The 26097-nt window shown below is 27.6% G+C and overlaps 1 pseudogene; it reads right to left on the bottom strand.

Annotated features, from left to right (window-relative positions):
* Positions 1–26097, bottom strand: part of LOC142320094 (gamma-aminobutyric acid receptor alpha-like) — a 72640-nt pseudogene that overhangs the window by 585 nt on the left and 45958 nt on the right.

Here is a 26097-nt window from a genome sequence, read left to right as displayed (position 1 = left end):
AACACCTGAGTTAGTCTTAACTTTCATTACATAAATTAGCTGCCATGGTCTGCTTGTAATTTTGCCACTGTTATCATTAGGTGCACTTATTTTTAAGAATATAAATCCTAAAAAAAGTAGAAATTTATAATACTTGTGACATTTTTATTTTTTCAAATGATAAGTCATATTTATTAACGATTGAATAATTTGCAGTACAAGTTTAGCTAATTTACTTTATAAGTTTGTCATTTATTGTTATGTTTCAACATTTTTTTAATAATTTTAACCTTAGTAGATATAACTTTTAACAACACTGGTAAAGCAAGATTTTTGTGCAATTGTCGACTTTGATGTCTATTAAAATTATAATTACAGTCTGGTTCAGTTCCTGTATTCTGAATCTATTATTATAAATATCTAAATAACCTGAAAGTACTACTCTTTGTATATCAATTAAGAGAGAAAAAACGTATCGATTCATTTTAAAACCTGGGAAAAAATTATAACCTCAGCTTGATTTCCCAAACAGTGAAGTTGTACATTCTATTTTATTGTGCTTCCCTCCTTGCAATATTAGATGGTTTTACTATCCTTATATTTAGGATGGTAAAATACAGTTTTAGGAGTGGTAAAACAGAACTGATTTTGTAGTTAATGAAAAATTATACATGTTACTTAATTTTATTTTTATTTTTTTGGTTTATTTCTACAACTAATGGATTTTTGTACCTATACCTACTTCATTTTAATTCATTCTTTTGTTTCTAGGCATCCTTTACAACCCACTATTATTTTTACACCAGTAAAATTTTGTCTATCTCATTATGAAATTTTTCTATAATATTATCAGTAGTTAATTTGCATTGTGGATTCTGTTAGTTATGGCATTTTTGAGTAATAGTAACCCACCTGGTTATTCACATGTAAAAAAAAGTTAAGTAGAGATCCAAATTCCAAAGAAATATATAACTTCCTTTGAAACTGTATTATCAGTGCAGACAGGGTCTTAAAAAACTAAAATAGCAGTTAAGATCAATCATTTTGATGATTAAAACTAATCAACCAATTACTTAATGATTTATGAATTAACATTCAGCTGTTATGTTAATATTGATTTTACTAATTTAATAGTTATTTGATCTATCAAGGGAGAAGTAAATTAAATGTTTGTGTAGATAAACATACATTGTAAATAGGACAGATGAGAGGACTACGTCTTCTTGCACTACGAAAACTATGTGTATCCAAATCAGCAAGTTGAGGTGGAAGAGTAAAACCAAGCTCTGATGCAGTTATGCCAATTAATTCTTGTGTAATTCCTGGTTCAACATCTTCCCAGTCTTCTTCATCCACTGCTATTTCACCACTTCCAACCTGTGAATTGTATCTTAAAATAATAATATATTGTAAAGTAATAATCAAATTAAATTGTACCTATAGTAAATCGGGTAAGGAAGGAATTCACTTTCATAATAAGATAGGAAAACAACTCATGGGCATTAAATATGATTTGTTGAGATTTTACTAAAATTATTTGATTTAAAAATTTCTATATAGTGAATTTTGCAATATATTATAGATTAAAAACATTTATAAAAATGTTCCATGTTTTTTTACATTTGTTTTTAAAAAAAAATTACTTAAAATCAGTCAAGATCTTAATTATATTGAAATTGTAGATATTACTGCTAACTATTAATCAGGACTTAACTAAGCCCTACCATGCTATAGATAACGTGACTATATAATTTTGATAACAGCACATTTATCATTACTCTACTCTCTGTATTTGGGTTCTATTTGAAAGTCCAATAGCTGGCTCAAGATCACAGGATTATCAGGATCAAAAGATTATTTTATCATAAATCTAACTAGGTCACATATATTTTATGTTTTACAAATAATTATGTAATAATAAGCGGTCATGTATCACCAGGTGTCCAAAAAAAGAACTCTGTTTTGAATTAAATTTACTTTATTAGATTTAGAATTGCAATGTAAATGAAAGTACAAAGTCTAAAGTTTGACTTTATGAACACAATTTAGAGCTCTGCAGACGTAAAACCAATGTACCTCATTCCATCCTCTGAGGAGTTTTTCTGCAGGAATCGTTTCCATGATTGCTGTCATTCTTTGGCATAACAGGTCTAGCGATTGAATTTGAAGTCCCAAAAGAAGAAATCTATCGATATTAAATAAGGACTTCTCCATGACTAGATGATGGGAGCTTCTCTGTTTTTCCATTTTTCCATTCTTCTGGGAACCTACTGTTGAGCACAGTCTGCACAGCTTCTGCATAATGTGGAGGAGCTCCATCCTGTTGGAAAATTAGGCTCTCCAAACTTTCAGTCTGCAGAAACACAAAGTTCTCTAATATTTCAGAGTACATTATGCCTGTAATTATATGTTACGGTAAAAATTATCTAAAAATTTGATTATGCATCATACTACGTGCATAATCATGTATTATAATAATGCATGGCTATTAAATCCATTTACTGGACGATTTTAGTGTCTGTCTAAAATCTACCATTTACTTTTAGAAATTGCAGATGAATTACAGACTCGTGTGGATTTTCTGAGGCCCATACTTGACAATTACAGTGACTCACAACTCAAGTTTAGATGAAATGTTGCTTATAAAAAAATAAATGCTGTGCAGATAGTTTTCACAGCAGAAATGAAGTCTAATATGATCATTACAGATTGAACTCTTTGTGGCTTATCGTTCAGTTTAATTTTATGGAATAACTGCAGCTTACACACACTAGTGTAAGTTGCTTAGTGTAGTTTAGTTGCTTGAGAACAATATCATGAACAGAGCTTTTTGGAATGTTTAGTTGACAATGAACAAAACATTTTGAACTTTTTAGAAAGACAGTTGAATTCTTTCTTGGTTTTTGGGATTTATTTTAGACTTGCCTTGTGAGTGTCCTTTCAAAATTCTTCCAAAAACTGTTCACACTACTTGCATGTATTTTTGTAATTTGGAGAACTTCTGTGAGTGATATCATCTCAATTTCTTTATATGACAGTTACTAATTTTGTTTCTAAAAACCAGTACATACTCCATGCATTCTCTTGGGCAACATCATGGTACTGAAGCGCAGGTTCATAACAGCTTGGGCTATGCAACAGTCTAATGCAGCTGCTACCTAATAGTGAATGTGTAAACTAAAACTTAATTGTTGTCGCTTCAAGATTACACATAAAAAGCACTATTAATTTACGCAAAGTAACAACTATATGTGTTCTTGAAATCCCAGACTCTTTCATCATGCTCTATCCCTATTTTCTCTCCTTCATTCACATTTATCTCTTTCCATCAGCTCTTACTATAGAATCCGCCGATTGTAGAATCTTAGATTTGAGTAATATTCACTCGACTACCTTTTTTACTTCTATTCACTGTTGCCCAGTATCTTTATTTTGCATCGGTCCAGAAATCTTCATAAATTTTCTAATGTTTGTATTTTTTGTCCTTTTTTGTTTTAAATCTCCATGTTTCATATTCATAAATTTTGAAGTGGTTCTATGATGGTGCTGTCTATTTTAATTGGATTTAAATGATCATTTTACCAGTCTTTCATCAATTCCACATTATCAACTTTTGGTTATATTTTTGATTCAGTTAACAACAGGAGGGATTGGCTTAAAATTATACAAAACTCCCTAACTGTAATTGGAACTACAGCTTTTAGTGAAAATTGATCTACTCATAAAATTGGTAAATATTATTCAAAAGAATAAAATTCTATCAAATAGATAGAGCAAAAATATAAACTTTGAATTATACAGATTCATATTAAAAAAAAAGTCGTTTCAAATTTCAAGAACTCCATTTTGTTTGAAATGCTAAGATATGACAACATGAACAAAGTACTCTGAGCGAATTTAGACAGTTTCTATTCTGAAAACACTATTTAGAAGTTTTTATTTTTATCAATTATTTTATTTTTACTAATGTCCATGTTTCATATTTTCAATCATGGCAGAACCATGATTCATTTTATGAAGTTTATTGCAATTGTTAGAAAGACGCTTTAGATTATTTGTTACCTTCTCAAAATAATTGTATCTAATTGCTTTTGCTGTTTGTTTTCAGATATTTTGTGTTATAGATCATCTTAAACAATTGGGAAACACTGAAAGCATTAGTTGAATTTAGAGAGGAACAAATGTTTAAATGTGAAATTTATTTGTAAATATTTAATTTCAAATTACATTTATTATCTTATGTATTTGAGTTATTTTTGTAAATTGTATAAAGCCAAAGTTATTATTATTTTTTTTTAAATTTGCATTTAACAATATCTCTAATAATTTCCTATGTTACTGTTTCTCTCTTACATTTTTTTCTTAATCTACTGCTTTTATTTGATAAAATAAACTTATCAAATAATAAGTTTATTTTAAAACTTATTATTAAGTTTTAAATAAACTTACAGTCTTTACAGTCAATAAAACGTACAGTCACTAACAGTGTTCATTAGTTCCTAACATTATGTAATATTATGAAGTGCACTAACTAAAAAAAAAAAAAAAAAGTAAATTATTCAGTTAATTTCTTTAAGTGAAATTATTTTGTGATATCAATAAAGCGAACTGATTATTAACAACAATATTTAAGTTTACGAGTTAATATCTAATGAAATAATTTATTTTTACTGAATGCAATATTTACCTTAGTGAAATAATGTACACCAGCAAACTCAAGTAGTGTAGCAATACAATAAAAAAAACTCGCTGTAGCATAATGTACTTTAGGTAGATCTGTTCGGCTATCTAGACTAATTGTAGACAGTGTCAAAACAGTCGTTATACCTGTGAAAAATGAATAATTATTTTACTATCATATGAGTATTTAGTCCATTTGATACAACCGACTAATGTTTTCATAAAACTTATGAAAATTAAACAGGCTTTTCTTTAATAATAATTGAATTGCTTATTATGCTTATACTCTACATGTTCTTTATAACAATCAGAGCGTAGGATGAGATTAACCTCTCAAATTTTTATCACTTGTTTAAAGCCTAGGTAGTTCTAAAAAGGTTTACTAGATTAAGAGTTTGCGGAAGGCATCCTCATAAGTATATTAATGTGACATGAAAGAATCATTATTATTGTTGAGTTTCAATTTATCTGAAGAAAATCTTTAGGAATTTTGGCAAATTGCGTGTATAAAGTATAACCTTTTTTCTGGTTGTGTAATTTCAAGTTATCTAATTTCATTAAGAGATTATATTTAAAAAATCATTAATTATATACTTTGAACAGAGGAGTTATACCTGTTTAAATTTGTCCAATGGATGGTTTTAATTATATCTAATTTCAACCTTTAATGTAGATAAGACTTTTTTCACACTGGATATTTTAGTCTTCATACTCTTTATTGTAATAAATTAACAAAAACTAGACATTTGGATAATTTACTTTATCAGTGGTGAAGCAGAAGCTTTATTTTTAAATAGCAATATGAGACTAATACCTTATAGCATGCTTGAATTGTAAATTCTTTAATGAAGCTTTGAAATCCTAAAAACAGGGAAGTGTCTCCTTTCTTAACGTTTTTTCTTGTTCTGTGATATCCCGTGATTGGTTTAAGATTCATGCTGCCTTATCTTTTTTTTGGATGTTTTGTTCATCTAAGCTAAAAAAGAGGGTTGTGCTGAGTTGTCTGAATTGAAGGTTTTAATGTTTTTTAACTAAATCTATGCTTACTATTGTGATTGCCTAGAATGATAAATAAGTTATTTGTATTTTTTACTTTTATTTTTTTATTCTTATTCTAAAATTCCAGTTGAAAATACTTGTTTTACAGTGTTTTCCAAGTAGTGTTTCTAAAATTATACTTATTTGTGATCTCAGATTTATATTGACGATTGATCTACAGTCTGTGCTTTAGGTGTTAATATTCTATATTACAAATGTTCAGAATCATTATAAAGAAGCAATTATTCTGAATGCTTCTGTTTAAACGAACCAAATAAACTTAATCCCTTCTCTTAGAGAAGGGTTTGTTATAATTCATGAAGTTACAATGACGATGAGCTATGATCTATTGCACATTCTATCTATATTTTTTAATAACTTTTATCTTGTAATTTTAAAGTAGCTTTATGTTTAACAATCATGAGTATCTTTTTGTTCTTTGAAATATTGAAGTAATTTAAATAAGATTAAAGGATATTTGTCTTAAAAAAAACTTTAAATAAATTTCCCGCAATAGCAACACAAAAATAAAATAAAAGGAAACTAATTTTTCACATAATTTATGTTTTATAGAATCGAATTGGCATTTTAATAAACACATTGAAAAATATTTTATTTTATTAATACTTAAACCCCTTTTAAGGCAAGCTTATTATTTTCTTTTACACATACACACACAGGTACACACACATACACAACCACAAACACACACAAAATGTACATATATATTATACAAAATATAAACTTACCGTAATTTTCAATAATTGTGTTTCATAATTTCCTGAATCTTCAATTTGTATAAATATTTTACATTAAAATATATTTTTTAATGTTTTTTCACTTCTCCCTTTTTTCCAAAATTGTAATGTTTTCTATTATTAAATTTTGAATGATATAAGCATTCATTTGTTGCATTTAATTTTATATGTTCCTCTTAATTCTTGTCTACTTCTGTTATTGTTATTTCTTAAATATTTTATAATGTGATTATTTGGTTTATATGCTTTTTATATTTATTTTTATGATATACATTAGAAATGAACTAACCTTTGAGTTATTTTTTGCTTTGTATTTTGTTATAATTATCTTGGTAATTTTTATTTTATAAAATGTTGGTATTTTTTAATAAATTTTTTATATAGTTTCACCATTGAAATGCCCAAATATCACTATTTGCTTAATTCGTATATTTCTTTTTGAGTTTATTTTTATTGTTTTTTGTATAATGAATCTTTCAAAAAACAATTCTAACCAGGTGGTTAGAATTTATATGTATCATAATATTATTTGTTCTGGATTTTCTATAAAATATTGTTTCTGTTATATTGTTTGTTATTTCAATTTAAATTTCTAAAAATTGTACTTTTCTGTTAATTTCTATTTCTTATGTAAATTTTAAATTCTGATTGTAATTATTAAGTTTATTTATAATAATCAAATGTTCATTATTTACAGCTGAGTTATATATGACTAAAATATGTGGTAGCATCTCGGCCTTTCATTCAGAGGTCCCAGGTTCAAATCCTGGTCAGGTATGGAATTTTTACATGCTACAAAAATTGTCATTCATCTCATCTTCTGAAGCAATACCTAATGGTGATCCCAGAGGTTAAAAAAAAATATCTACTTGTACATACCTTATCCACAATAATTGGTGTGTATTTAAATGCCATGCACTATTCTATTTTCAAAATCTTATATAAATATCTCAGATATAATAGCAGATACAGTGATCCCATCATTGGTAAGCCTGCTTTTTTTAAATAACAATTATTCTCCTACTTAAAGTTCTTTTGAAGACATATTTCTTATAGTAGTGATAAATGCATTAGTGTATTTCTGGAATTTAATCTATTTTTTATTATTTCTATTGTTAATTAATAATTAATAAATTATCTGAATATTCAAAAACTTATTACAAGCTAACCAAGCAAAAACCATAATCAAATTCTAAAAAATAACCTTTAAAACTATTAAACTAACAAAATTAATAAATAAAATGTTTGGAATACAAAATAACACCTAAATATGCTATTATAACTATAAAAACCCCCTTTTTTTTGTCTTCAGTCATTTGACTGGTTTGATGCAAGCTCTCCAAGATTCCCTATCTAGTGCTAGTCGTTTCATTTCAGTATACCCTCTACATCCTACATCCCTAACAATTTGTTTTACATATTCCAAACGTGGCCTGCCTACACAATTTTTCCCTTCTACCTGTCCTTCCAATATTAAAGCGACTATTCCAGGATGCCTTAGTATGTGGCCTATATGTCTGTCTCTTCTTTTAACTATATTTTTCCAAACGCTTCTTTCTTCTTCTATTTGCCGCAATACCTCTTCATTTGTCACTTTATCCACCCGTCTGATTTTTAACATTCTCCTATAGCACCACAACTTATATTTCTTACTGAAGGCTCGTTTAGCTTGTGCTATTCGGCATTTTATATCGCTCCTGCTTCGTCCATCTTTAGTAATTCTACTTCCCAAATAACAAAATTCTTCTACCTCCATAATCTTTTCTCCTCCTATTTTCACATTCAGCGGTCCATCTTTGTTATTTCTACTACATTTCATTACTTTTGTTTTGTTCTTGTTTATTTTCATGCGATAGTTCTTGCGTAGGACTTCATCTATACCGTTCATTGTTTCTTCTAAATCCTTTTTACTTTCGGCTAGAATTACTATATCATCGGCAAATCGTAGCATCTTTATCTTTTCACCTTGTACTGTTACTCCGAATCTAAATTGTTCTTTAACATCATTAACTGCTAGTTCCATGTAAAGATTAAAAAGTAACAGAAATAGGGAACATCCTTGTAGGACTCCTTTTCTTATTACTGCTTCTTTCTTATGTTCTTCAATTATTACTGTTGCTGTTTGGTTTCCTGTACATGTTAGCAATTGTTCTTCTATCTCTGTATTTGAACCCTAATTTTTTTAAAATGCTGAACATTTTATTCCAGTCTACGTTATCGAATGTTATAAAAACCCCTAAAAATTATAAATCTATAAGAAAAACAAAACAGTTATGTGAAAGATTTGGAAATTAAACAAGCCTATAAAGATAAGGTTATTATTAATAAATTATACATATAGCAAATATAAATACTTCAAGAATTAGGATTTACATATATATAACAGTTAATTGATAACGAAAAAGATAAACACAAAGAAAAAGAAAAATCTTGATAAGAAAATAAATTAGATTAGAAATTATTAACAATAAATCCAATGAAAAACTTAATTTATATCATAAAAATTTTAATGAATCTAATTCTCATTACAATTATTATAATAATTATCAAAAACAAAAAACAGAATCAAATAACAATTTTTAAAAAAATTAACTAAAATATTTTTTCACAATAAAGAAAAATGAATTATTACAAATGCTTTCAAATTTAATTTAACTGATGGTGATAAGTAAAACATAATCAAGAACATTAAAATTGATACTGAATATAATATTTTTGGAATGGATAAGAAACATAATTAGTCATAGCTTCATAATGATTTTAATATTAAAATCAGACAAGACTAATAACACTAATTATTATGCACAAAACAAATACAAAGAAGTTATGAATAATTAGATTGAAGGAAATGCATTCGCATATTTCATAGCTAAAATTCATTGAATAAAAATGAATCTAATCTATAAATATAATGTAAAATGTTTTTTTTGTCCTATATAACCCAACTGTAAAAAACGAATACATGACTATTTTAAATAAACTTAATTAAAATAAGAATTTAAAATTTACATAAATAGAAAATAACAAAAGTATTTTTTTTTTTAAATTGAAATCAAAACAAACATAATAGAAATAACACTTTATAGAAACAAGAACAAATAATATTACAGTACATTTAAATTCTAACCACACATGACATGACATTTAGAGTACTATCATGATATTTCTATATTTGTGCTAATATCAGAAATAGAATGTTTATTGTTATTTGATGGTCTGCTACACTGAATAAACCTAATTTATTATTTTTGTAATTTCTGATATTAATAAAAAATTAGAAATTAATGAAGATTATATAATATTAAATATTTTGAAAAATGTTACATATATAAATACAAACAAATTTTTTTTCCATTTGATAAGCCATCAGACAAGTGTTTGAGGTAGACAGATATTCTTATAAAAACTGCAGCAGATAGTAGTAACACTCGTATAGTAAATTAATACTCAATTTTCATTATTTTATTTTTTTTTATTCCTTATTATACAGTTTTAACTAAATTATTTCAATCATGAATAAGGATGTGGGATTCTGCTTAAGTATTTTCATGGTAAAATTAAGGTAAGATATGTTTTATCTCAATATCTAGGATGCTCAATAGTGCATTCTAGGAAGTAATAAGAATGTACTAGACTGGATATTGTTACTTCTAAAAAAAAATTAATATACTTAAGATCTAACTTAAGGATATTTTGTTACGTTTGATGTATTATCCTAATTGTTAGGTTTCTTTTACTATTCAATTTTATTCCTGTTATTATCTTACTTTCAATCATAGTTTTAACATAGTTTTATTAATATTTTATCATCCAAAAAGAAGCCTCATGATTTTGACTTGGACGATGATAACATGAAAAAGTTTTTTGCCCAAAAAGAAAAAACCTCATATCTGCTACATTTTCTGACGGTCAACAGAAAACATTTCCTAAAATTAAAAAAAAACAAAAAACAATGGTTTCCTTGCTGGGCAGTATCGTAATTAATTAACAATCACCAGTTATAAAATTGAATTTTTTTATTACAATTAAAAAAATTCGAATTTTTTTTTATGATGTTTACCAGTTGAATTTCAATGATCTGAAATATATAATATAAAACATCTTGAAGTTCGGATAATGAATGAATCTTATAGATTTGATTTTTATCAGTAAAAAACAATCATTATTTAAGATAGATTTCATTATTGAAAACAAAAAGATGTGTGAAGAAGAACTCAAGTCTCTAACAGTTCTGATTGATAATAGCTTTGTCATTTCATTCTTTATCAACATTTGGATAAAACATTTTTAACAGCTTTCAACAGTACAATGTATTTGAAGGTATAAGGTTAAAAAATCTTACTTGTATAGCATAATGTTTGCTCTGAGATAGGCTTATTTTAAAAACTTTTTCAGATTTTTAAAATGTGCAAATGAATTGTGGCATAGTATCAAAGTAATTTCTTCATGTGTCAGAACCCTTCCATTATTTTATGCCTGCCTCATATTCTACATTAACATTTCTTTTTTATCATCACTCATGTAGCTGATTTCATACTATTCTCATTTCTACAACTACAATATCTTAATATCTTAATGAACACCCATCAATAACCATGATGATTTTCCAATTCTCTTCTTTCCAATTTGCCGTAAGACCTCTCATTTCATAATTTATCTAATCAGCCAATTTTCAATATTGCCCTTTAATACTATATTTTATTTCAAAGGCTTCTATTCTTTTCATTTAGTCTTACTTCAACCATCCTAAGCAATTTTACTGGCCATTTAACAAAATTTTGGTATGTTATTAGCCACCTTTCTTAATATTCAATTCTTCACAATCTCCTATGTGGAAAATTTCATTACCTTTGTTTTATTCTAATTATTTTCAAAGCAAATTTCTCTTTTAACAATAACCCATACCATTCAGAATTTCTTCAAACTCATTTTTTTATACCAAAAAAAACAGTATCATAAGCAAACCTTAATATTTGGGTACCGTGCAATGTTTACTTTTAGTTATCTTGGGTATACTAGTTTTAACTGGTGCTCTGTAGCTTAGTTACAGGCAGTATATCCATCAGGCGAGTCGTTTGTTATTAATTATAACCTTGTTTTTATTGGACAGTGTTTAACAAGGGTAAATTTTTCACATTTTATCTCCTACTTACTGTAATGTTTTTTTAAAAATGTTATTTTAAAAATGCAGCATTAACTTTAGTTAAAATTTTTATAAATATTTTATTCAGACCAATAAATAATATATTATATCAATCACATCCAAATTGGGTAGGTATATCACTGCACAGGTAAAAAAGATTCCTCCTGCATTTTCACAAAAGGATCAAGAAAAGTCATACAAAGCCCTCAAAACAAAGCAGTTTTATAGTATATAATTAAAGGAAGAAGTGCTGTACGTTTATACTCATGCTTGAATGTAATAAAATAAAGCCAGTACATAATATAATAATTTTAAAGGCATTAACTGAAAAATATTAATTACATATAAAATAAGTATAAAAGAATACATAAAATAATGATCCATAAAATTCAAGTTTATTAAAGAAGTTTTAATTTAAAAACTTCTTTAATGAGTGATATAGTTTTTATAACAGAAGATTTTTAAATTAATTTTAAATAAACCACTTTCTAGACTGAAAATTTACATTTTGCACAAGAAAATATTTCTGTGATGGTTTGACAGATGTGCATATTGTTATTTTTTAATAATAAATGATTACTTAGTTTTTTAGAAAAATAGCATATTTTCAAACCTATAGAAAAAAAAAGTTTTAATTTTTTTAATGTCGGTCTACATTATTCATATTTACTGGTGCTAAACAATGATCTAAAAGTCAGTTTCTGTGTCCTGAAACAGTCTGATGTTTTATATGAGTTACCAGATTCACTCCCATAATTTTACTTATATAATTACTTAAATAAGATTTTACTTAAATAAGATATACATTAACATAAAAATATCAGTAAACTTAGCACTTTAAGTAATTATAAAAATTACCTGTTTATAATTGATAGTTTTATTAATTGAAGGTTTTATTAACAGTTAAGCGGCGTGGTATTAGTCTTGTTATTCTCTTGCATATTATTCCATAAAGATTCTTACACTTAGAAATAATAAGTTCATAACATCTTCTGCTAAAGTTCATATTCTGCATCCATTCGTGAGATATTATCACTCAGAACCTTTAAACCCAGTCACAGTTTGGCACCTTACACACTTTACAGTTTGGCACAGTTTATACTTTACTATCATTTTAAAAGAAAATTATGTTACAATAAATAAAAGATAACTTTTAAATTACATACCTAAACCAACACGATCACTAGTTGCTTCTCGATGTATCCAGAATGAAACCCAGGAAAGTACAACTATAAGAATACAGGGAATGTAAACCTGTATTAGAAAGTATCCTGCATGCCTTTGTAGATTGAAATTTACTTGTAACAGAGAAAACAGTCCTACAGCATAAAAAAAGGCAAAATAAATTTTTATTTATAAAAAAGAAAGGAATTCTAAAATTAAAGACCAGTATTTATGCAATTTTTTATCATTAATTATCTATCTCTGCTATTTCAACCATTTAATTATTGTTTTATTATCATTATTCAATCATAAATGAAATAATACATCAATGACAGATATATGACAAATATAGTAATAATCAGTACTACAAGAGACACCATGACTCAATCACTGAGGATGACTACAGCAAACATTACTATCAGAGAAAACAATTGACTGTTGCTACTCATTAATAATGAATTATGCATGAAACTTCTGCTAGATAAAATAAAGTATGAAGAATTTCAGTTATTATTAATCTATTCAAAACTTGATTAGCTAGCTAACCAGTTACATGATATTGAATCAGTTATGTTTCAATTCTTGTACATCTCATGCAAGAAGGTCCTTCTTTTTCTGTTTTGTCTCCAGAACCGTCATTAAGGTATTATTTCAGATGATAAATGAGGATGATATGTAAGAAAGTAAATGAAGTGTAGTCTTGTACAGTCTCATAGTTTTCAAACTGTACCTATATAGTTTTCAAATTAACATATTTCAAAAGTAGCCTGTTTTTCTGAAATTGATAAAACTTTTCAATATACTCTGATCATGGAAGTATGTGTATTATTTCTTCTTTTTAACTAGTTGTCATATGTAAATTAGTTCTTCTTATTGACTGATTCTTTCTCAAGAACACATTGTTGTTTTGTTAATAATATAATTTTAAAAGAGTGAACTCAAACTTAAAATGTAATATAAATTAATGTGAACATTCAGACAGTCATTGTAAAATATCTATCTTAGATACAAATATAAACAGTAAACTAATAATATGAAAATAAACATCTAATAATACTGATTATTGTATAATATTATTGTACCTTTATTGTTGAATATGGCACTCTGTGGTGTGATGAATTAGCCACCAACATATTGAGAGGCAAGATTCACACATTGAATTCTGGTATTCCAGGTCAGATAATAACAGACTGAACATAATTGACCATAAATTGGAATTAACTCTTGTGTTTAAATTATAATGAATGTCGCAGCTCATAACTTTTATTATATCTACACATCATCTTATGACAATATCTTATAAGATAATAGATAATTATCTAATACTATTTTAAACACGAATATGGATTCAGGAGATAAATATTTGCGTTTGACATTGAAGGGAAATGTACTGTATAAAATCATCTATAACTATAATACAAACGATTGCCAACAGTTTTCGTCTGAAAACTGATGACAAATATTCACTAGGACCATTAAGAAATTTAGAATTGTTTCAGAGATATGACACAGTGCAGTTTAACACACAGAATTAAATCTTTACTGAAAACCTATCTTCTGACATGACGTAAGCCATTTTATCCTGCCCCAGAATTTATTTCTAGCCAATCCAAGTTTCAACATTTCATCCGAAACTGACATTTGTAATTGGTGTTCAGCCCTTTCTTAATCTCAGAAATCCAATAATACAAGAACGAGATTAGTTTACATACTGGCTGAAAACCTTAACTGTTAATAACCAGCTTAACATGTTGACTTCAACCTTCTTTTTTTGAAAGCATGATTGACTACTCATCTTTCATTAGAAGATTCTGAGAAACTGAAGAGGATAATGTGGAAGATAGAGTGAATGAAATAATACTTGGTAACATTTTACACTTGCATTACCTTCCCTTCTGAAACTCATTTAATGTAGTAAATATTAACTGGCATAATCATAAAATAGTAAGTAACTTAAAATAGTAAGTAACTTAACACAAGTTTCAAATCATTGCTGAAAACAACAAAGCCACTTATAGTACAGAACATGTATCAAACACCAGGATTAGTTTAAATGGCTGATTTCTTCACTGTACAGAATCTACTGTGCATATTATCGAGCCCACCAAGATACAAGTGATAATCAACCCTAAAAATCACACCTTTATTCTGTTTACCATAGAAACTGGTATATTTTCTAATAATAAGAAATAGTAATAATATAAATAGTTTATTTAGGATTACTGACATTTACCTTCTCTTCGTTGAAATGTAAGATTGCGTTGTGGACTTCCCATCAAGTCAAATTGTGATAGTGTCATTCCTGGTTCAAAACTTACACTTGCTCCAGACTGCTATTGATATACAAGTTGATGACTTGGGTATGCATCTGTAGATAACATATATTGTACATCTTTATTACCACATGATCTCAGTAATAAAAAAAAAAACAAAAAAAATGTAAACAAATTATGCTAATGTAAAATGAAAAATGTCCTAGATATTAACTACTACCTCCATAAATAATGGGTGCTTAACTAACCACTAGCTTCTCATACCTTTTTCAAGCCAAAAGTGGTTGCTGATCAGTAAAATAAAAACTTTATAAACCTTCCTAAAACAATACAAAATTTTAACAACTCTTTCAAATTACTAAAAATCATACTTTCAGGAAGTCTTGAAGTAGTTCAAATAAATATCCTCCTTGAAGTGTTCAAAAAACAACTTTAATATTTGACCAAATGCTACAATCGATCAGCGTTGAGTTTAAGAAATACTTTTTTAAATGAACATATCGTCACTGTCCTGCCAAAAGTTACTAATGAATTTTAAAAATAAATTCTTATTAAAATGAATGTTGCAGTACTTTTTAAAACAAAAACATAACTAATTTTATATACTACATTGAATTATAGGAGTTATGGGTTTTAAAATAATTTAAAAAAAAATGTTTTTGCACTTAGGTCTTTTTTAATATTAATGATTTCTCAACTTTATTTTGTGATCACAGAAATTAAAATACAAATTACAATATCAGAATAGAAAAATATTAACAAAAACTCGCTCATATTGGAACTAGTGCTCATATCTTCTTTTTTTTTAATTTGTCTAATGCAATTTAACCAATTGATACATCAACAAGCTACTGCTAATAATTATAACAGTAATGTTATTTCATTAAAACAGCTGGAAAACTAATACAGAAATAAACAGAGCTAATAATAATATATAACAATAATTAATTAATACAACTAAGAATTACTGTTAATTTAATAAAACAAAAGATAAAAATCTTTACTTTTTTAAAAAAAGATTTAGTTTTTAAGTTCTATTAACTATCTACCTCACTTTCTTCTGACAAATGTGGTTCTGGTAGAATATTATTGCCATATTTCTTTGCTACAATTGGTAAATTAAAATACCAACTGACTTGTCTGACTCAATAGTCGTATGCATGGAGTTACATTCCCTATGACTGTGGCTGGATTCAAGATACTTGTGCTCTATAACTTCAGTGTCTGTATTTGCTCTATGATTATCATTTTCTTTTGCTTTATTACCGTCTGTTTTTCTCTGCTGGTGACTATAATACTACTGTTTCAGTTCACTTTTCTTAACTTCATCTTTCATTTCTTTATATTTTTTGTATAGTGCACATTTGATCCTTTGGTTTGAAAAAAGATAAATTATATTTTTTGGAAAAGTATGTGCGGTACACAGACTGGCAGACTGGTTTTATTTGTTTATTTTTACAAATTTCTTTATAAAGAAAATACATTTTTAAAATAGACAGATTTTTATCCAAGTATCTTCTGCTGCTAGACTTCCTACAATAATGTGACTCCATTGTAGGGAAACTCTCATTGTACTGTTAAGATAATTCATTTGGTCTTCAGAGTGTTTGTTTCCAAGAGTGAATGTACCCCTCTTATCCCTGCCCACAAAGATCCCACAATCATTCTTCCCTTCTAAAGCTTTCAGAATTGGTCCATTAGGAATAGACAAAGTTTTTTCAAAAAACCTTTGACACACCCTAAATCTAGTATCCATTTTATTAAAAAAATAAAGATTTTGACATGAAGAAAATGCTTACATAGTCTCTCTTTTTCTGAAAACTTAGGTCGGCATGAGAACTTTGTTCATGGTTTTATAAGGTTCACAGGAATATCATGTTTTTATAAGATTCTTTTTCCATTTTGATTTATCTTCTTTTCTCCATCTTTTTAGACTGCTTTGAGTTTCTTTTGATTAACATTATTTGGGTTTTTATTTAGGGTTAAATCACTAATCCCAGGGTCAGAGTTTTCATTGATACAAAGGGATGAACCATTTTCTGAATAAGTCTCTTTGTCACTAAATGTAGCTTTGTTTTCAAGTGGTGCAGTTTTTTTCAGAAGCATTATCATGTTTATGATGAGAACTAACATTTGAAACACTTTCCCTATGCAATATCCATATGAATTACTTGAAAATGTACTGCTGCTTACTTTGCTGTTTTCTTCACAGTTTGTAAGAAATTTGGATCTTTATCTGTATCATCATTGAATGAATAAGTGCTATTTTCAACATTACTAGCAAGTTCTTTAAGTAAATCTTCCACATCTTTACTGTTATCCATCATAAACCTTCCTGTCATCATAATACAAATTCCTTTTTTCACTTAAGTAATAAACAAAAATTAAAAGTACATTAAAAAAAATTAAAATGATAACCTCTAAAGTTACACAAGTTTTTTTGGATGACAAGATTTACAGAATACTAGCATGCAATATAGTAACAAGAAGACACTCACAGTAACAAGATACTCATTGCACGGGTTAAAAATAGAGTGAACATAGAAAACGTTTCCCTCCAACTATGATGTCGACTGATCAGTGGTACTACCAACTGCATTGATGATGGTATTATTATTATACCAAAACTCACTGATATTGACTTCTTACACGAATCAAATTACATTATTTTTACACTTAAAGATTTTCTCATATTCTAATGATGATATGCAAAAAAATTACATGAAAAATTTTCTGAATAAAATACTGAATTTTTTAAATTTTGACTTGGCATAGAAGCAACAATATTGTTCTACCATTTAATAAAGGGGGTTTCTTTTGAAAATGAGTTGAACATATTGTAAGTATTCCAAAAATACTTTTGCAGTTGGCATACTCTTACAGTTAGTAAACACACTTATTTAAACTTTAAATTAAATCAGTAAAGAAGTAGTCGAAAGTGGTTGTAGGAAAATCTAAAATTTTAATTTGATTGATTCAAATAAAAAAGGCTTTAAACTTTTAATAATGAGTTACAAATTAATATTATTTTATGAAACATGTTCCAACTGAGTAAACAATACGAGATAAAATATTTTTTATCAAATCAGTTACAAAAACTGTATTCATTTTGAGATCACTTTGTGCTAGTAAGAACACATTGTTTGGGATTGTACCAAGAATTAAATGTTATCAAACTTTTGAACCATTAAGGTTTACAAAAGAAAAAGGTGTATTAAAAAAATTGAATAATAAAGATTTACAAAAAATAATAAAAACATCTGCTATTAATAGGAAAAAATATTGTTCAGCTGTCTATGAAGTATTAGAAATGGAAATTTGTAAAACTTTTAACTAACTTGAATTAAAAAACTGGAATATGTGTATCATGTTAAAGCAAAATTTGTATTATGCTTTTAAACAAGAAAGAAACATTTCCATCTTGAGTACTTCTCTGTTATATAGAAACATCAACATCAACATGTTCTCTGTGTATAGAAACATTTTCTTTTCTTAAATAGTTTCTTTTCTCGAACAGAAACATTTCTGTTTGAGTACTTTGAGGGTAAAAACAGTAAAAAAAATTTTGTAGTATATTTTTTTTAAATACTTCAAAAGGTGTAATTGTCCAAAAGTATAACCAAGATTTGGAAACCAAAACATCAAAGAGATTGAGAAAAATCATCTTAGTCTGGAGTTTGTCCTCTAGGATCTAGAAAAAAATGAATTTTATGTAATTAACATGAGAATCTGTAATATGTAGTAATTTGAGAACGGGTGAAAAGAAATTGTTGGAGGCATTGGTCAGTAATTCAAGGATGCTTCACATGCTCATGTATTAACTTGTAAATGAATTTTTGTTGAGATGTGCTGTAACTTTTGTTCCTCAGTCCTCCTATCTCTTATAAAAAAATATACTTTCATCTTACAAAACCATACTTAACTTTTAATACTGCTGTTTTAAAACAAAAAAAAAAATTGCTAATGCATCTAATGTTCTGTTACTGTTTCAGGAAGCTTGCTGACAGTGATAAATGCTTGGAGTAATGCAGAAACAGTGCAGGAAAATACTTTATAAGAGATAAGCCAGAATAATGAGTAAATTACAAAGTATTTCTGAATTAATTTTTTCCTCTAGACAACACTTGTAGAAGACAAAATTTAGAAGAAAGATAACTGGAATATTTACAAACTGGGAACTGAATTTTTTTGTTTAATACATATGTTGAGATTAGTAGAGTAAAATAATTTAATAGTATTAAACCATGTTAAGTGGACAGAGGATCTAAAAGAAAAATCTGACGTGGACACCACATAACTTCCTTGTACACCTATTAAGTTACATATATTTTTTATATATTAATATTTTTTTTTTTTTTTTATTGAATTTTAACAAAAATAAAAATCCTAATATTTTCCATCTAATATTTAAATCTCATCAGTTATCTAAAATTAATTATAATAATATAAGTTTCATACACTTCATAATTTATACATCAATTTTAATAATATAATGTAATCATAAATTTTAGCAAAATCGTAGCACAGAACTTAATCAGTGATGTAATTTTTTGTCTATAATGTTTGAAATAGTTATTTTTGGAGTAAATGTAATAACTGTTCTTTTTCTATATATATATATATATATATACATATATAGAGAATAATAGGATAAACATGAAAAGGTTTATTGGAAAATAAACCTTTTTAGGTTTGAAATAAAAAACTTTGTTAATTTACCAATAAGTAAATAAATTCTAGTTGACTTTGAGAGAATTTAATTCTGGGAAAATTGATGTAAATAATGTCTATTAAAATTAAACACAAATTTTAGAAGTTCAAATTTAATTAGAAGTTTTTTAATTAAAAAAAAAAAAACTATCTCAGTTAGGTTTCATAAAACCTAACTGAGATAGAGGTCTGGGACCACTTTTATTCGATTTAGTAAGTACCAAATTTACCACTCGATTTGTACCCCAAGAATTCTAGTACAGTTTAATTTCACAGAGGGAGTAGAAAACAATGTTAAATTTTTGCGAGCCGAAACTCGCTAATCAATCATTTTCTGACCTATGTTTATATGAACATGTGTCTTATTTTTGGCAATAGAATTATCTCCTGAGAGATTGCTGTGCAATTTGGAATCACTCTATATATATATATTTAAAAAATCAGTCTCTGTTGTTGATTTTTAATATATATACAGAGACTGATTTTTCAAAAGAAATTTACATACAGTAAAAGCTAGTTGTGAGGTAATTTTTTTATAACTTACTCCTGAAATATTATGCAGTAATTGATTTTAAAAACTGTTGAAATTTTTCAATCATAATGCATCATGGATATCAAAATTCAAACTGTGAATTCTAATTATAAACCACCGTTGGTTGTTTACAACTAGACATTTCTGACACGTATATATGACATCAGTGTCAAGAAAACTAAAATCTTACCAACTTTTGATAATTTTGTATTTTATAATAAACCTTTTTAATAATTTCTTTATATAATCTATTTTTGTGGTACATTATTGATTCTAAACCATGCCGGCGTAATAAGTCATCATATTGAAATTATTTTTCTTATTTTAGAAAAATTAATGTTCATGTAATTTTTTTTATTATTTAAGAATAAATTAAGTTTGAGTATTGTATTTATTTTCAATTTTTTTGTAATATTTATCTTATTAAATGTTGAGTAATTCTTTTCACAATAGAATTTTCAAAGTAATTTAATCATTAATATAAATTAACAAATCTCTAACTACCCTATTTATCAAATTTATACATTACATTTCTTGTACTTTTGTAAAATAATACAATCTTTGTTAGGTTTATTATTATTATTTTCATACAATTTTTATTAAAGATTATGCATCATTACATATTAGACTGTAAGCCAATGTATTCAGCAAGTATCATTAAAAATATAAAAGAAAGTTAGAATGATAAATTTTTAAGTTAATTTTACAAAATTATTATACAAACATAATATTTACATTCACTATCAATTACAACCATATTCATGTTAATACTATGTATTATACTTAATCGATTATGATTATTTACTGACAGCTGCCAAGTATCAAAGGACATGACTGTCGATCCATTGGAAAATTTCTTAACTCCATTGGACACTTTGCCTTAATTGTTAACCTGTCAGACATAAAACAAGTGTTGTTGGTTTAAATTACAAATAATACATTGTAGACTTCTGTCAATTAAATTGAGGCTTAGGTTAATAAGAACACACACACACACATAAATACTTTTAGGACATGTTCTACTGGTGAAAATAAAGAAGAAAGTTCATGTAAACAAACGTAGGTGTTCAAATAACTAACCGCTTCAATGTAATACCTCAGTTAGGTGTAATTACTCTAAATATATTTTTTTTCTTGAATTTTTACGGGCATCGACTACTAAGGTCATTAGCCCTCGTCACGTTCTTAATATTAACTTTGCTGGTTCATATTTTGTAATAATTAAAAGACATTGTCCAGTTGATGATTAAGTATTAATTTTAACAAGTTATAATGATCATTATATGTTAACATTTAAATATAATTTTACACTACATTGTTGAAATAGATAATGAATCTGTGAATGTTGACAGTAAAAGCTCTAAATTTAGACCGAACAATGCATTAATAATAATAAATTAGTAATATAAATATCAGCTATAAAATAGGCTAGCTGAATATACAAATTTATTTACTTTTACAAAAGTGTAAGAAGAACGAGACAGTTTGTGCATTTATAAATTAATAAAAAGAAAAAGAGAGTGAGTCTTAACAATAGGTTTGGAAACACTTCGTTAGAGTCTCTTCTGGCAAAAGATTTTTCTCTGTTTTGTGCACCTTCTGTATTAAATCCAGACTGTAATTCTTGAGACCTAAATTAAAGGGTAAATTGAGAGGTTTTATATGAAATCTGACCTGAAAAATTGAAATAATTTTCAATATTACAAATCAAAAAAATAAATATTTTAGAAACAATATTTTACAGTATTAACTTACAAATAATTAAATAAACTATTGAAAATGTCCTTCGCCACAGAGAATGCACAGCACTCCACCTGACAAACAATTTTGTTCATAAAATATCTTATAAGCTTAAAGTTTCAATGAATTTATTCATATCATTCTACTCAGAATCAAATTCTCTATAAATTTTGTTTAAAACTTCTACATTTTTATTACCCATTTAACAAATTTATTTTGTGCCAAACATAATGCAGTGTGGTTTTTGAAATCAATCTTCTGTCTTTTACCCTAAATTTTTTGAAAACTAGTAGAAATACAGTTCTAGAACTTAAAGTTTTTAGGTCAAATTTCATATAAAACCAGTAAATTTCACAACCCAAATTTTTATAAAAAAGTCACACCAGACAGAAACTGTCAAGACACGTCAGGCTGTTCATTTGGACAAATTACATGTGAAGTAGTGCCTTAATGGGAGTTCACATACTGAGAAATATGTTTCTTAATGCACTAACAGATAAGACAAAACTACTTTTGTTTATGAGCACAGGTAACACTACTCCTGCATCTGTACATTTTCTCATGCAAAACAACCTATCATCGAGTTCTTTTATTCTCAATATTACTCAAACTCTAAGAAAAAAATTCTCAATTCTATTAATCTACAAACGTTTTGTTACCCGTGTCTTTTTTTAAAAAAAAAGAAGACCTAATAATCAATATATCTATTGTCATTAATTTAAAAAAGCATTTAAAAAATAGAAATTATTTAATGATTATATATATATATATATATATATATATACAGTCTATTCAGTCATTTAGCGTGATCTCATTATTTAACTTACTAAATAAGATAAACTTTATTTTGTAAATTACTGGTATTCAGATGTTAAAATTTGGGATTTTAAATGGCTACCACTTTAAAGATTAGAATTGTTTTCTGTTTACTTATGAATTGTGAATACTAGATTTTGAATCAATATTTTATCAGATGAAAACTTGGACTTATAGAGTTTTGCACGAAGTATAATTTAGTAATTGCCAACACCCAATTTAAAAATCATAATAGAAGAATATACACTTGGAAAAAGCCAGGCGATACTGCAAGGTATCAGATAGATTATATCATGGTTAAGCAAAGATTTAGAAATCAACTTGTTGACTGCAAAACTTACCCTGGAGAAGACATTGATAGCGACCATAATTTGGTGATAATGAAATGTAGATTGGGGTTTAAAAACCTGAAGAAAAGGTGTCAGATGAATCGGTGGAATTTAGAGAAGCTTGAGGAAGAGGAGGTAAAGAAGATTTTTGAGGAGGACATCGCAAGAGGTCTGAGAAAAAAAGATAAGGTAGAAAATGTAGAAGAAGAATGGGAGAATGTTAAAAAGGAAATTCTTAAATCAGCAGAAGCAAACTTAGGTGGAATAAAGAGAACTGGTAGAAAACCTTGGGTTTCAGACGATATATTGCAGCTGATGGATGAACATAGAAAATATAAGAATGCTAGTGATGAAGAAAGTAAAAGGAACTATCGACAATTAAGAAATACTATAAACAGGAAGTGTAAACTAACGAAAGAAGAGTGGATTAAAGAAAAGTGTTCAGAAGTGGAAAGAGAAATGAACATTGGTAAAATAGACTGAGCATGCAGGAAAGTTAAGGAAAATTTTGGAGTACATAAATTACAATCTAATAATGTGTTAAACAGAGATGGTACAGCAATATATAATACGATAGGTAAAGTCGATAGATGGGTGGAATATATTGAAGAGTTATACGGAGGAAATGAATTAGAAAATGGTGTTATAGAGGAAGAAGAGGAAGTTGAGGAGGATGAAATGGGAGAAACAATACTGAGATCTGAAGTAAAGACAGCAGCATTAAAAGATTTAAATGGCAGAAAGGCTCCTGAAATAGACGGAATACCTGTAGAATTACTGCGCAGTGCAGGTGAGGAAGCGATTGATAGATTATACAAGCTGGTGTATAATATTTATGAAAAAGGGGAATTTCCGTCAGACTTCAAAAAAAGTGTTATAGTAATGATACCAAAGAAAGCAGGGGCAGATAAATGTGAAGAATACAGAACAATTAGTTTAACTAGTCATGCATCAAAAATCTTAACTAGAATTCTATACAGAAGAATTGAGAGGAGAGTGGAGGAAGTGTTAGGAGAAGACCGATTTGGTTTCAGGAAAAGTATAGGGACAAGGGAAACAATTTTAGGCCTCAGATTAATAGTAGAAGGAAGATTAAAGAAAAACAAACCGACATACTTGGCGTTTATAGACCTAGAAAAGGCTTTCGATAACGTAGACTGGAATAAAATGTTCAACATTTTAAAAAAATTAGGTTTCAAATACAGAGATAGAAGAGCAATTGCTAACATGTACAGGAACCAAACAGCAACAGTAACAATTGAAGAACATAAGAAAGAAGCCGTAATAAGAAAGGGAGTCTGACAAGGATGTTCTCTGTCTCCGTTACTTTTTAATCTTTACATGGAACTAGCAGTTAATGATGTTAAAGAACAATTTAGATTCGGAGTAACAGTACAAGGTGAAAAGATAAAGATGCTACGATTTGCTGATGATATAGTAATTCTAGCCGAAAGTAAAAAAGATTTAGAAGAAACAATGAACGGCATAGATGAAGTCCTACGCAAGAACTATCGCATGAGAATAAACAAGAACAAAACAAAAGTAATGAAATGTAGTAGAAATAACAAAGATGGACCGCTGAATGTGAAAATAGCTGGAGAAAAGATTATGGAGGTAGAAGAATTTTGTTATTTGGGAAGTAGAATTACTATAGATGGACGAAGCAGGAGCGATATAAAATGCCGAATAGCACAAGCTAAACGAGCCTTCAGTAAGAAATATAATTTGTTTACATCAAAAATTAATTTAAATGTCAGGAAAAGATTTTTGAAAGTGTATGTTTGGAGTGTCGCTTTAAATGGAAGTGAAACTTAGACAATCGGAGTATCTGAGAAGAAAATATTAGAAGCTTTTGAAATGCGGTGCTATAGGGGAATGTTAAAAATCAGATGGGTGGATAAAGTGACAAATGAAGAGGTATTGCGGCAAATAGATGAAGAAAGAAGCATTTGGAAAAATATAGTTAAAAGAAGAGACAGACTTATAGGCCACATACTAAGGCATCCTGGAATAGTAGCTTTAATATTGGAAGGACAGGTAGAAGGAAAAAATTGTGTAGGCAGGCCGCGTTTGGAATATGTAAAACAAATTGTTAGGGATGTAGGATGTAGAGGGTATACTGAAATGAAACGACTAGCACTAGATAGGGAGCTAATAAAGTTGAAGAAATGGCAAATTACATATTCTTTCTGTAATATTTACGGCAATAAAAGTATAGACATTGTACTTTCTTAGAAAAACAAGCAAAGTATGCATAAAGTGAAAAGAAAAAAATTGTTTATAAACAACTTTGTTTTATAAATTAAAATCGATGTAGTGATTTTTTTAGGTATAACTTGAGCATTGAACATAGCAGTTTTGATATGTAAAAAATGCCAGTAATAAAAAAAAAAAATAGTACATTATAGTCATTGTAGAATGGAACACGGGCGTCTAAGTAACCCAAGGTGCATATCAGCGTATGCACACTTTTTTTGTAATCCCCATCAGGCATAAAAATAAGGTGGCATTTCAGTTTCACGCAACGATACTAAAAATCTACTTTACGCCAGGATGTAACAAAAAGAGTTTTAAGTGTTCTAGTGAACAGTCCCTCCAGTGGACAGTAGATGGAGTTTTTCATAGGAGTCTTTTCTACAAGGGAGTAAACCTTTAACTGAGTAATTTTTTCTTATTGCCTATAAGTTGTTTATCGTAGAAGTCGATGATCGGTGGAGTGTAAAGTGCAATTGTTTCACTTTTTTAGCTGAATTAATAGAATACATATTATAAATTATAACATATTTTTTTCGTATCATGTTGTGCATTTATATAAGCTATTGAATTAACGTTAATATGTCAAAAAAACCATCGTGTTCTGAATGTAGAAAGAAAGCACAAGAAAAAGAGAAAGAGAAGATAAAGAGTTCTTGCATGTTTACTGCGTAGTTGAAAA

Source organism: Lycorma delicatula, chromosome 2, assembly GCF_047948215.1.
Source record: "Lycorma delicatula isolate Av1 chromosome 2, ASM4794821v1, whole genome shotgun sequence".
NCBI lineage: Eukaryota > Metazoa > Arthropoda > Insecta > Hemiptera > Fulgoridae > Lycorma > Lycorma delicatula.
Note: the sequence above shows the minus strand (reverse complement) of the source record. Positions and strands in the feature narration are given on the sequence as shown.